The sequence below is a fragment of the Jaculus jaculus genome, chromosome 2 (genome assembly GCF_020740685.1).
Source record: "Jaculus jaculus isolate mJacJac1 chromosome 2, mJacJac1.mat.Y.cur, whole genome shotgun sequence".
In the NCBI taxonomy this organism is placed as follows: domain Eukaryota; kingdom Metazoa; phylum Chordata; class Mammalia; order Rodentia; family Dipodidae; genus Jaculus; species Jaculus jaculus.
The window spans coordinates 78,605,033-78,616,280 of record NC_059103.1 but is presented as its reverse complement, the minus strand read 5'-3'; the positions used below and the strand labels follow the sequence as shown (position 1 = coordinate 78,616,280).

Genomic DNA, 11,248 nt, shown 5'->3' with positions numbered 1-11,248 from the left:
TACATTTGCAATGGACTGATGTGCTTGGCTAAAGATAATTAGACTTAGAGATTTAATGTTTGTAAGCTGGAAAACCTCAAGCAAGTTGAAATTACAGGCACTGAGACTGGCCTTAGGTTATCTAGCCTACTATTGTCAAACACATTAGCAATGTTAAGGAACATGGCCCAAATGTTTTACATTAAAACAATGAAAAGGATGTCTGAGGAAAGACTATCATAGAAACGCAAACACTTTTGGAAAGAGTTGACTGGATAAAGAACCTTCGTTTCAAGGTTATGATTTATTTTGCCCCTGAATTAAGACTATGGCATCACACCTGACTTTGGTTTTAGAAGCATGAAAAATGGGAGGAGTGGTCATGGATTTCACACAGTTCCAGGAGTTGCTGCTGAGATGCAGTATAAGGCAGGATATGATGCCTTGATAGGCTGAAAGAGTCTTTGGAAGAAGGACCATGGTTTGTATGATGACTTGAAGATGTACTGGATATGTCAGGACTATGCAAGGGTTACCATAGAACACACTGTTGGCCTAGGATGGAAGTGTTCCCTGGCTACTCTGCCCAGCTGGAAGGGTGGAATTGGAAAATCTGGAGAGAAAATCTGGAGATTGAGAATCACTGATTATATTGAACTTGAACTACAAAAGTTTGATGTTTGTTTGATGGTGGTTGAGTTTGCATTGTTTTTGTCTCTCCTTGCTATGAATTATACTATTGAAAATGTTTATTCTGTGCCTTTATACTTTGGAAGTATTTAACCTGCTTGATTCTACAGGACTTACTATCTTAAATTGGTTAAGACTGTAGAGAACTTTGAAATTGAACTGAGTACAATATACAATATGTGATGGCTTTAAATCTATTGGGGGTTGGGGCAGAATATGATGTGGTAGATTGAATAGATGGCCCCCAATATATTCGGTGTTTTATTAGTTTGTAGTTTACATCTGCTCCCACCTGGCATGAAATATCATCTCTCTCATGGCCATCTCCTTCAATAATGTCAATCCCTCCTCTGATAATCATGGGGACCTCTATCAGTACAAACAAAGTACCTATAATGACTCTAATTACCCTGTATTGTCTCAAAGTATGCATCTTGCTAACTCTTCTCATGGGACTGAAAGCTGTTGGATCTCAGAACAAGATTTTTAACACATGTCTAACTTGTGCTCATTTTTCCCTTTTAACTTCCTAATCTCAAGAAATGATATCGCATTATCACTTTTATTCAAATTTCTGGGCAAGCCAGAGGCTTATGCAGGGGAGTGTGGATGCATGTCCATTCCCCATTGTGACTCCTCTTTTACACAAACAAGTTCCCTCTAGGCAGCTATCTTAGGCTCATACATAAACCTTACCACATACAACAGTTCCACACCACTGGCATGGAAGTTTGTTGAGGCTCTCATGCCTTGTGTGTGATTCTAGGGACTTCAGCATTTGTTCTAGACCTTTATCGACTTGTAGAACATTCCTAAATTCCTGAAGTGGACTATGCTCCTCGAGCAGAAATACAATTCTATACTACTGAGAGGAACACTGCTATCCTGGATTCCTCCCACGGACACTTAAGCTCCAGATGACCCAGTTTAGTATCCCATTGCAGAACCCACCACAAGCCCATACAACTGCTGGCGCACCAAGAAAGCCCACCAGCGTTCTCCACATGGGCAGGAACAGTCATAATGGGACTTCTCCTGAGGATGCACTACCTTTAAACAGTTCTTTATTTGTATGCCTAATTTTCAATGCAAAAGCCATGCAATCACTCCTCCAAAATTTATCTCTACTTTGGTAGGTATACCTGTTTGGACTCCAAGTGATGTGGGAGCTCTCTTATCAGGAAAAACTGACAAGTACTTGTTCCCCTTGGCTAGGTACTCCCCACAAACTAAAGGCTGATGTCACAAAAGTTTAACTTAATGAACTAATGAGTTTAATTGGCTTTCTTACACAGTGTGGATGAGTGTTTACTTATAGCAACATTGAGACCCCTGAAGTAGCCACATTAAAATGTCTCTCCCAACATGGAAACCAAGTTCCCCATGGTTGGGTAGATAATGCTCACCATCCCTTGACATTTCATCCCCAATATACCCTCCTCTGAAAGCTTGAGACTTCCTATATCATTACGTACAGTTGTCCATAGTTTTCTTGGGAATTCATGGGAATGTCTATCTTTCCATACCATTCTTCTTCTATGAATAATGTCAACAGGCTCCCATTTGTGGTTTCAGCTGCTTCTCATAAAGATGGGAATAGTTTTTGTTGTTGTTTGTTTTATGTTTATTTTTTCCTCATGGACAATGTCCAGTTTCTCACTTTCAGAAAAAAAGATATTAAAAAAAAAAGCTTATTAGAATGAGCTACTGTAGTCATATTGGCATCTGAGATATACACATAAAAATGAACACTATAGGTTTATTCACTTGCACACTGAATACACACATACAGATTCCTGCTTTTATTCATTCTAGGACAGCAGTATGTCTGCCCATCTTAATTAACCTAATCTTGAAACTGACAAGAGATGGCAAGAGATTTATCTCATAGTTGATTCTAGAGCTAATCAAATTGATAGTGGAGATTAACCATCACAATGACATATTTTATCTTATGAAAGTTTGAACATGAAGATATGAGAAAGACATTGAATCCTATGTTATTTTTCTCACAAATCCATACTACCAGTCAGTCTAATATGAGAAAACATTTCAAAAGCTCATTTTAAGCATTTTTTAAAAATTATCTGTATAGTGGTCTTCAAAGGTGTCAAGACAAAGACAGAGGAATTCTTAAAGATTAGGGCTTGGTTAAGAAAGTGAGATAATGAAATATAATATTCATCCTTAGAAGTTATAAAGGACATGATTGAAGTACTGAAAAAACTGGCATAAAGTTGTCAGTTTTGTAAAAGATGTTGTGGCAATATTAATTTCCTACTTTTGATAATTTTACAGCCAATTACATACTATATAAAATTCCATTACTGGAAGGAGATTTCACTAGTTGGCCTTGCCAAAATTATATGCTTACAAAATATTTTCAAATAAGAGGATATAGATATCATATCAATCAATGCAACTTAAATATGTACTTTTCTTTCCTGATCTTGAAGTCCTCTTTAATTCTCATATAATCATTAAAACAGACTCAGAATCTTCCCTGTTTCTTACCTTGTTCTGACATGCTCTCCATTATAACCATATGCAAGACAGAAATATATCATTTATATAAATACAGGCCATAGCTTTAGTCACAATCACAATTTGAACTTCATTTCAACTTTGCTTTGTTTTTCTGCCTGTGACATATTTAACATATATACTTCTAATTTCCTGCATTTCGTAATTGTTTTCACAGCTTCAATTTCTTCCCTCTGAGACCCCTTTTGCCCAAAATATTTCCTTATCCAACACATTGCAGTTAATTACTTCTCTGTCCAGAATACTTTCATTATTGCTATTCCAGATGCCATTTCTGTCATCCTTAGTTGGTATCCTGTTTTCTCCTGGAATCCTTAATATAAATCTATTAGGAGCCAAGAATTTGTATTATCTACATCACCATCTCCTTATAGGCTCTTTCTTTCTTTCTCTCTATCTCTCTCTCTGTCTCTGTGTGTGTGTGTTGCCAAGTAATAAAGATAATGACCCTATTAATGTTGAGAATAAACTCAAATGGAAATTTAAACTGAAATCTAACAATGAGTAACTGGAAATGATTAAAATTCCTTACATAATATGATTCTTTAAGCATTTCAAATCTTAAGATATATAGAGACAAATGTAACTAAAATAAGTCAAGGTTATTCTTTTCTAAAATATATAATACAGGGAACCATCATTTGAAAAATCTGGCCCCAGAAAGCCTAGCTGCAGTCCTGTAGTCACTTCTGGATCAGAGAACCAGGCAGAGGTGCTGGTGTGCACATGTGATCTCTGCTGTCAGAAACACAGGATGTCACCACTCAAAGGGCACTCTAATATTTTTCAATAGAGTCTCAGCACACCCATTCCATAGGCTATTAAGAGCCAGCTACCAACACCACTGGGACAATATGGACAAGTCATTTATCTTCCAAGACTCAGGGTCAGCCAAAAAGTCCCAGGCAAATTACATGAAAGACATTTAATCTAAGAAATAGTTGGAGCAGATCTGGACTAGTTCATTTTAGTCTTTATGAAACATATAAATTTTCATAATTTTAGGGTTAGCTTAAAAATTAATTTGAGTTTCCTATGAAGTGTCTCTTGACTATCCTGAATTAATTAAATTTTATAAGATTATTCATATATAATGTCAAAATTCTGTTTAGTGTATTCATTTGTTTGATTTATATATTGTATGAGAGAAAATAATATTTAAAATGTCGTTGATCAAATCCAAGGCCGAACCTGACTTTTTAAATATGCATTTTCCTCTTAGTTTTATATAGTAGAGTTGCTATGGAAACTGGTGAAGGAGCTAAATGACTTGTTGATTCTGTATATTCCTTTAGTGTGGTCCTCCCATTCTGAAGCATGAGACACTGAACTAAACAATAAGGCTTCACAAGTTTGTCTCTCTTTAAATGGAAAGACATTACCTTGTACATTACGTTTTATTTCAAAAGTATATTTTATCTTCAGTAATCTGAATTTAGAATTTATTCTTATACACTTGTTAATTTCAGAGGATGCACAGGTATAGCATTCTGCTGAGGCAGAACAAGTGACTGTCACTACTTTCAAGCTCAGAGTCCACGGGGAGTAGACACAGGACAACACAGCAGGCACCCTACCTCCTGATCTGATAACGGGATGGAGAAGGAACTGTGATTGAATTTTCAGGCCAGGAAATTTTCACTAGCATGGCCATGGACCATCAGGATTTCTAACAAATTGCAGTGTCCTAGTGCTGGAAGGAAGCATTGATGTGAAAGGAAGAGCAGTGGTCATGCAGCAACATGACTATAAAATAGAGCAGAGGTACCCAGTGCCACCTGGATATAATAGCAGCATACTTGAAAGTAACAGAAATGACTCATTCTAGCATGAAGGTTTTAAGTATGTGTAGGTAAGATTCAGTGTCTAAGTATGAAAGTTTTAAGGGAGATACATAAATGGTTCCTGAGGGTAAAACTGTGGTTAGAAAGTCTATGATGGAAAATATGTGCTTTCTACTAACTCATGAACATATTCCCAAAAGATCTTTGTATGGATGTGATTTTTTTTTTTCAGTCCAAAAAGTGCTATCTCTGGAGTGAGAAAACTAACCATGGTAAGAAAGGCATCCCAGGAGAGGTAGCACTGTGAGGTAATGAAAACTACAGGGAAGTAGTGTATGTCTCAGGATAGAAACACATGGGAAATCCAATATGGGAAGAAAAGATAAATAAAAGTTTTTTTTGCACAAACACTTGCATACATATTTGTGTCTGCATCAGCTTAAAGTAGTAAAAATACATTCCACATAGCCATAACAGTTGAGTTCAAAACTTTATGTTCTACAGAAAAATACAATGGGCAATATGATACACTGCATAAAAATGCAGCATATTTTTGAAAGGTGTGCATATATCAATACAATCATAGAGGTTATATGGAAGCAAATATAAATGGAATTAGCGATGAAGTATAAATTTAGAAAAAAGTTGAATGGAACACTAAATGAAAATGCTACTCTGATAGAATATGGCAGGCTATACAATTTTGTCCTTAAAGTTTTTAAAGTTTCAATTTTCAAAAGTATTTTGAATGCTATAAAAAGAAACTTCACAAAACCAGAATTTTGCATCATCCAACACTAAATAAAATAAAGGGAGTAAAGGAAATGAGGAGGTCCCCATGAGTGGAAACAGAGACAAGGACACCAGAGAGAGGAGGCCACCTTAGTGACATACTTTTGTGGCTTGAAGGGCACCAAGACACTGAAGGTGCCAGAAGAAATATCCCCAAATATGTATACTTTTCCTTGCTTCAATCTCTTTTGCTACTTACAAATGTACTTGAGATATATTGGAAGTCATTCCTGCAACGTATATTTGAGGACAAGATTATGATATCTCTACCATGCTGGATGCAGGCAAGTTGCTCACCTAGTGCCTGCACCTGACTCAGGAGGCTGATCTGAACAGAAACCCAGAAAAATGTGGCTTCCTATGGTATCTGAGGTTGACTTGGCCATAAGCTCAACTCATTTTCCAAGGTCTACAAAAATATAGAGCTATACAGCTGCTTCCATAAGGAGGGCATAATTTGCTTTAAGTGGCAGTTGGGTTTTGTTTGTCCCCAATTTAATCTGAAGCCACACACTTCAAATGAACATATGTTAATGGTTCTATGTAAATAAAACGTAGCATGGTATTTTCACATGTAACTTTCTTATAGATTAAGAGGGAAATATATTTCCAAAAGTGGAAGTTCAAGGGAAACTGATCCACAGAAGTCTTTATCATCTAAATTATGTGTGGATTATGGTCATGGGTATATATGTTAGGACTAAAGCAGAAGACATTCTATTTGGATGACTGAGCTAGAGTTTCCTCATATGTGTTATAGAAATTTTGTCACATAAAGCAAAGATGATTGCAGAAAAGTAAATTGCAGACTGGCTTGTAACCTCTAAGTCAAATTCTGCCTCCCATCATCATAAATAAATTAAGAAGAAAAGTTAAGAAAATGTTAAGATGCAGTAGGGTTTGGAAAATAATCCCTATATCCAAAAAACTTCCGCCAGCATAGAAATAAAAAGAACTCAAAGAATAATGAATAAGAACACAATATCTAACCAAATATGTATGTTATAGAGTGAAAATTTTCAAAAGATAAGTACTGTACACAGGTGTCCCCTGAAGAAAACATTTATTACACTTACATTAGCAAAGGAATAAATCATGGAAGTAGTTAATAGTACTTTGAAATTGATAGAAGATAAAACTACAGAGGAAGATTATGTTGTGTTAACCTGAATTCCATAAAAAGAAAAACAGGAGTGTCAGGCTTATGTAGAAATGAGTAGATGAAAGACACATCTGCAGGGCAGAAATGGGTGGGAAGGAGGAGTGGCAGCAGACTGGTTTGTGTGAAAGGGCCTCGTCACTGGCCTGACCTGCTGTTGTAGGGTCTCAGTACAAGGATCACTCTCTACAGACCTTGGAAGCAGCACAACCCATTTCCCTTCCCCAGTGGATTGGGCCAGTCGAAAATCGGTTGGAGCAATAGAGGATGAAGTTGTCTGCATCCCCAATAAGATGGACAAGATGGTGCAGAAGAACATGACTGGAGCATTATATTTGCTGAAAGAGCTTAAAAATATTCCCACTAGCCTCGAGTTATTACAGTCTACAAAAATTGGGATTTCAGTTAATGTTATTCACAAGCAGAACACACATGAAGAAGTTACATCTTTAGAAAAAAATCTCTCATCAAATCTTGGGAAAAAAAAAAAAACTGCTAGATGGACCCTGAAGAAAAGAAAAAAGAACCTGTAATTTCATGGCAGAATAACCCTGAAGCAAGAGAAGAAAGTAGTTCCAATGGCAACATAAGCAGCAGAAAGGATGAGCAAGTGCTCAAGATATTTGTGTTCCATCTATCCCTGGGGCACCAAGCACTTCTGATTCTGTGCCATTAAAGTGTCAGGAGATGCTGGCTGCAACTCTCCGAACAGGTGATAACTATGTTGCTATTGGGGCTGATGAAGAGCTAAAATCCCAGACTGAAGAAGTTTTATAACAAGAAATAAGGAATACAGGGCTGGAGAGATGGATTAGCGGTTAAGCGCTTGCCTGTGAAGCCTAAGGACCCCGGTTCGAGGCTCGGTTCCCCAGGTCCCACGTTAGCCAGAAGCACAAGGGGGCGCACGCATCTGGAGTTCGTTTGCAGAAGCTGGAAGCCCTGGAGCGCCCACTCTGTCTCTCCCCCTCTATCTGTCTTTCTCTCTGTGTCTGTCGCTCTCAAATAAATAAATTAATTAATTAAATTTAAAAAAAAAAGAAATAAGGAATACAGATGTGAACTACAAAAATAGAGTACGAAGCAAGATATCAAATGCAACCAATCCGAATTTAAGGGAAAATGTTTTATTGAGAATATTCCCCCTGACCTGTTTGCTAGGATGACATTGGAGGAAATGGCTAGAGATGAGCTCAAAGAAAGCGAAAAATCTTGACCAAAGAGGCAATCAGAGAGCATCACATGCCAAGAGAGGTACAACCAGACTGACTTATTTACCTTTGGCAAATGTGAGAAGAATCGCACTTACACACAGCTGCAAACGCATAGTAATGCTGATGAACCAATGACAAGTTTTGTTGTCTGTAATGAATGTAGAAGTCGATGAAAGTTCTGTTGAGTTGCAAGAATTGGCAAAATATCTGGATCATTAAGAGAATGGATTTTTTAATTAGCTTTAAAACTAGGCTAAGAAGCTAGTTTCCTGCAAGTCTTATTTTTTAAAACCACATACATTCATGGATTAGTCTTTGTTTTTCACCTAACATCTTTCCTTAAATGCCTTCTGAAATTTCTGTAGTAAGGCCAGACTATACCTATATAATATCTGTTTCAAAAATTTTATTTTTTATTTTTATAAGCAAGATGATGCTAAACTTTTATCTACTAAACTTTTGGCAATTTTAGTGTTCCTTTTTGAGGGAAATCTTAACAATTTTGCTGTCTGAAACAAACAGTTGAAATTCTGTTTCTCTGTTAATACTAAATAAAAATCATGTTTCTCATTGGCATGTATGTAAAAATATTAAAGGAGGATGAAATGTAATATAGTTTTAGATTTTCCAATTATTATATGTGTTCAAATACTACTTAAACAGCTTATTAAAATTGGACATACTATTTGAACTAGTGTATAAGTATCATTTTATTATGTTCACAAGCCTAGAAAAACTAGATATACCTTTACATCTGTAACTAACCATGGTTATCATTTATTGTATTTTTTTTCCCTATATATTTCTTGATTTTAATAGATTTTTATTTTTCAGAATATGAATTTGTTGAAATCAATTTTGGTTTTACTGCTTAGTTACCTATTTGACTTTGCAATGTATTTTGGTTTTGCAGAAATATCCACATAGTTTGCTAAGTTTTTCATAAATCCCATCACAGGCAAAGAACAAACAATTCTGATGGATTCCCCCTCATGGGATGAAAATGTTAGCATTTTATAGTATAGCTACTGTAAATGGTTCATGACTTGACTTTGACTTGAAAGTCATTATTGACCAAGGATTTAGCCTAACAACTGTATAAGTCAATAAGCTGTGGTCTTCCCATGTGGAGGTTAATAGAAGAAAATGTTGTTCTTAATATCTTGTGCTAACTTTTTCTCTTATATGATAATAAATTGTTGAACCATCTGAAAATGTGGTCTGTAGCAAGTAGTTTAGCAATACAAAATTTAAAGTTATGTGTATCATTTGTTATGTTAGCAGTGGGTTTTTCATAGTTTTCTTTCTTTTTTTTTTTTTCCTTCGTAGTTTTCTTGGTATAGCTATTATCCCATAAATCAGAGGTCAGCATTGCCAAGATTACAGTTTTCACATTGGATCTTCATCCTATCGGACACCTATGAAAAGATCCACATACTTGTACTCTCCTTTGTTTTCCTTCTCTGTTTCTTCCTGCAAATCATTTCTGACATAATACAGAAAACAACCTTAAATATGATTGGTGCCAACCTGCCTTTACTTTGTCAGAGTTTATCCATCATTTTAAAAATAAATACAATTCTGAAAGAACTTATCTAAGAATAAGAAAACTAAAATAGTCCCACTTTTAAATTAAGTGATCCATTTTAAAATTTGTTATCCAATAAAGTTTTTGTTAAGTGTAAAAGAAAATGGTGGAAATGGGACATCTGAAAAGAAGAAAATCAAGGGCAGGTCATCATAAAACTAAGTCAATCTGCCCGAATGAGGAAAGGAAAAGTGATCTCCATACTCCACATATTCTGTTTCCCAGTGATCAATGTGTTCTCCAAGAAGTAGTTCACCTTACCCTTTGAGAGTCTTTGTGAGAACAACCCCACTCCCTACACTGTTGTGCCTAACACAAATCCAGAAATGGTGTGGGGGAGGAAGGAGGGCAGAAAAGTCATGGAGATTTGCATAAATTCTTTTTCTAACATAGCTGAGCATATTGGTGAGAACATAAAGAGTAGCATATTTCTCAAATGGCTAATAATAATAATAATAGTTTTTTTTTAATTTGAATTTCCCTAATGGTTAGGGATGTTGAACATTTTCTTAAATGTGTGTTTGTCATTTGTGTTTCTTACTCTAAGAAATCCCTATTCAGTTCTCTGTCCCACTATGTGAGTGGGTTGTTTGATTATTATTATTATTATTATTTTATTTAGGTTTTTGAGTTCTTTGTAGATTCTAGAAATTAGGCTCTGTAAGTTCTATAACCAGCAATTATTTTCTTCCATTCTGTGGGTAGTCTTCTGGCTCTGCTTATAGCTTCATGGCATCCCAATGTTGAGTGATTCTTTAAGTTACTGAGCTACCGGGGTTTTGTTAAGGGAGTCTTTTTAAATTCCTATATTGTGGAAAGTTCCTCCTATTTTGTTTTTTTTCAATAGTAGCAGAGTTTCCCATCTTATATGGAGGTCTTTGATCCATTTGGCCTTGATTTCTGTCCATAGTGAAATATGTGAGTCTAGTCTCATTTTTCTGCATATGGTTATCCACTTTGTCCAGCACCATTTGTTGAAGATGCTGTCTTTTCTCCATACTATATTATTAAGGCCTTTGTCAAAGATCAAATAACTGTAGTTACTTGACCTAAAGTCTAGATTCTCAATTCTGTTCCAGTGGTCTGTATTTGTGTTTTTATTCCAGTACCATGCTGTTTTGTTATTATGGCTTTGTATTATAGCTTTAGGTCAGATATGATGATGCCTCCATAGGATTTTCTTTTACTGAGGATGTGCTTGGATATCCAAGGCCTGCTGCCATTCCACATGAATTTTGAAATCAGTTTTACTATCTTTAGGAAGAATAATGATGGGATTTTTATTGTTACTGCATTAAATCTGTATATTGCTTTTGGTAGAATTGCCATTTTCACAATGATAATTCTGCCTATCCAGGAGCATGGGAGTTCTTTCCATCTTCTCAAGTCCTCCTCAATTTCCTTTTAGAGTGTTTTTATATTTTCATTATATAAGTCTTTCACATCCTTTGTTAGTGTTATACCAAGGTATATTTGTCATTATTGTCATTTTTTCATTATT

The 11,248-nt window shown here is 35.8% G+C and overlaps 1 pseudogene; it reads left to right on the top strand.

Annotated features, from left to right (window-relative positions):
• Positions 1–7,035: 7,035 nt before the first annotated feature.
• On the top strand, positions 7,036–8,344 carry LOC101601856 (annotated as a pseudogene).
• Positions 8,345–11,248: the final 2,904 nt, after the last annotated feature.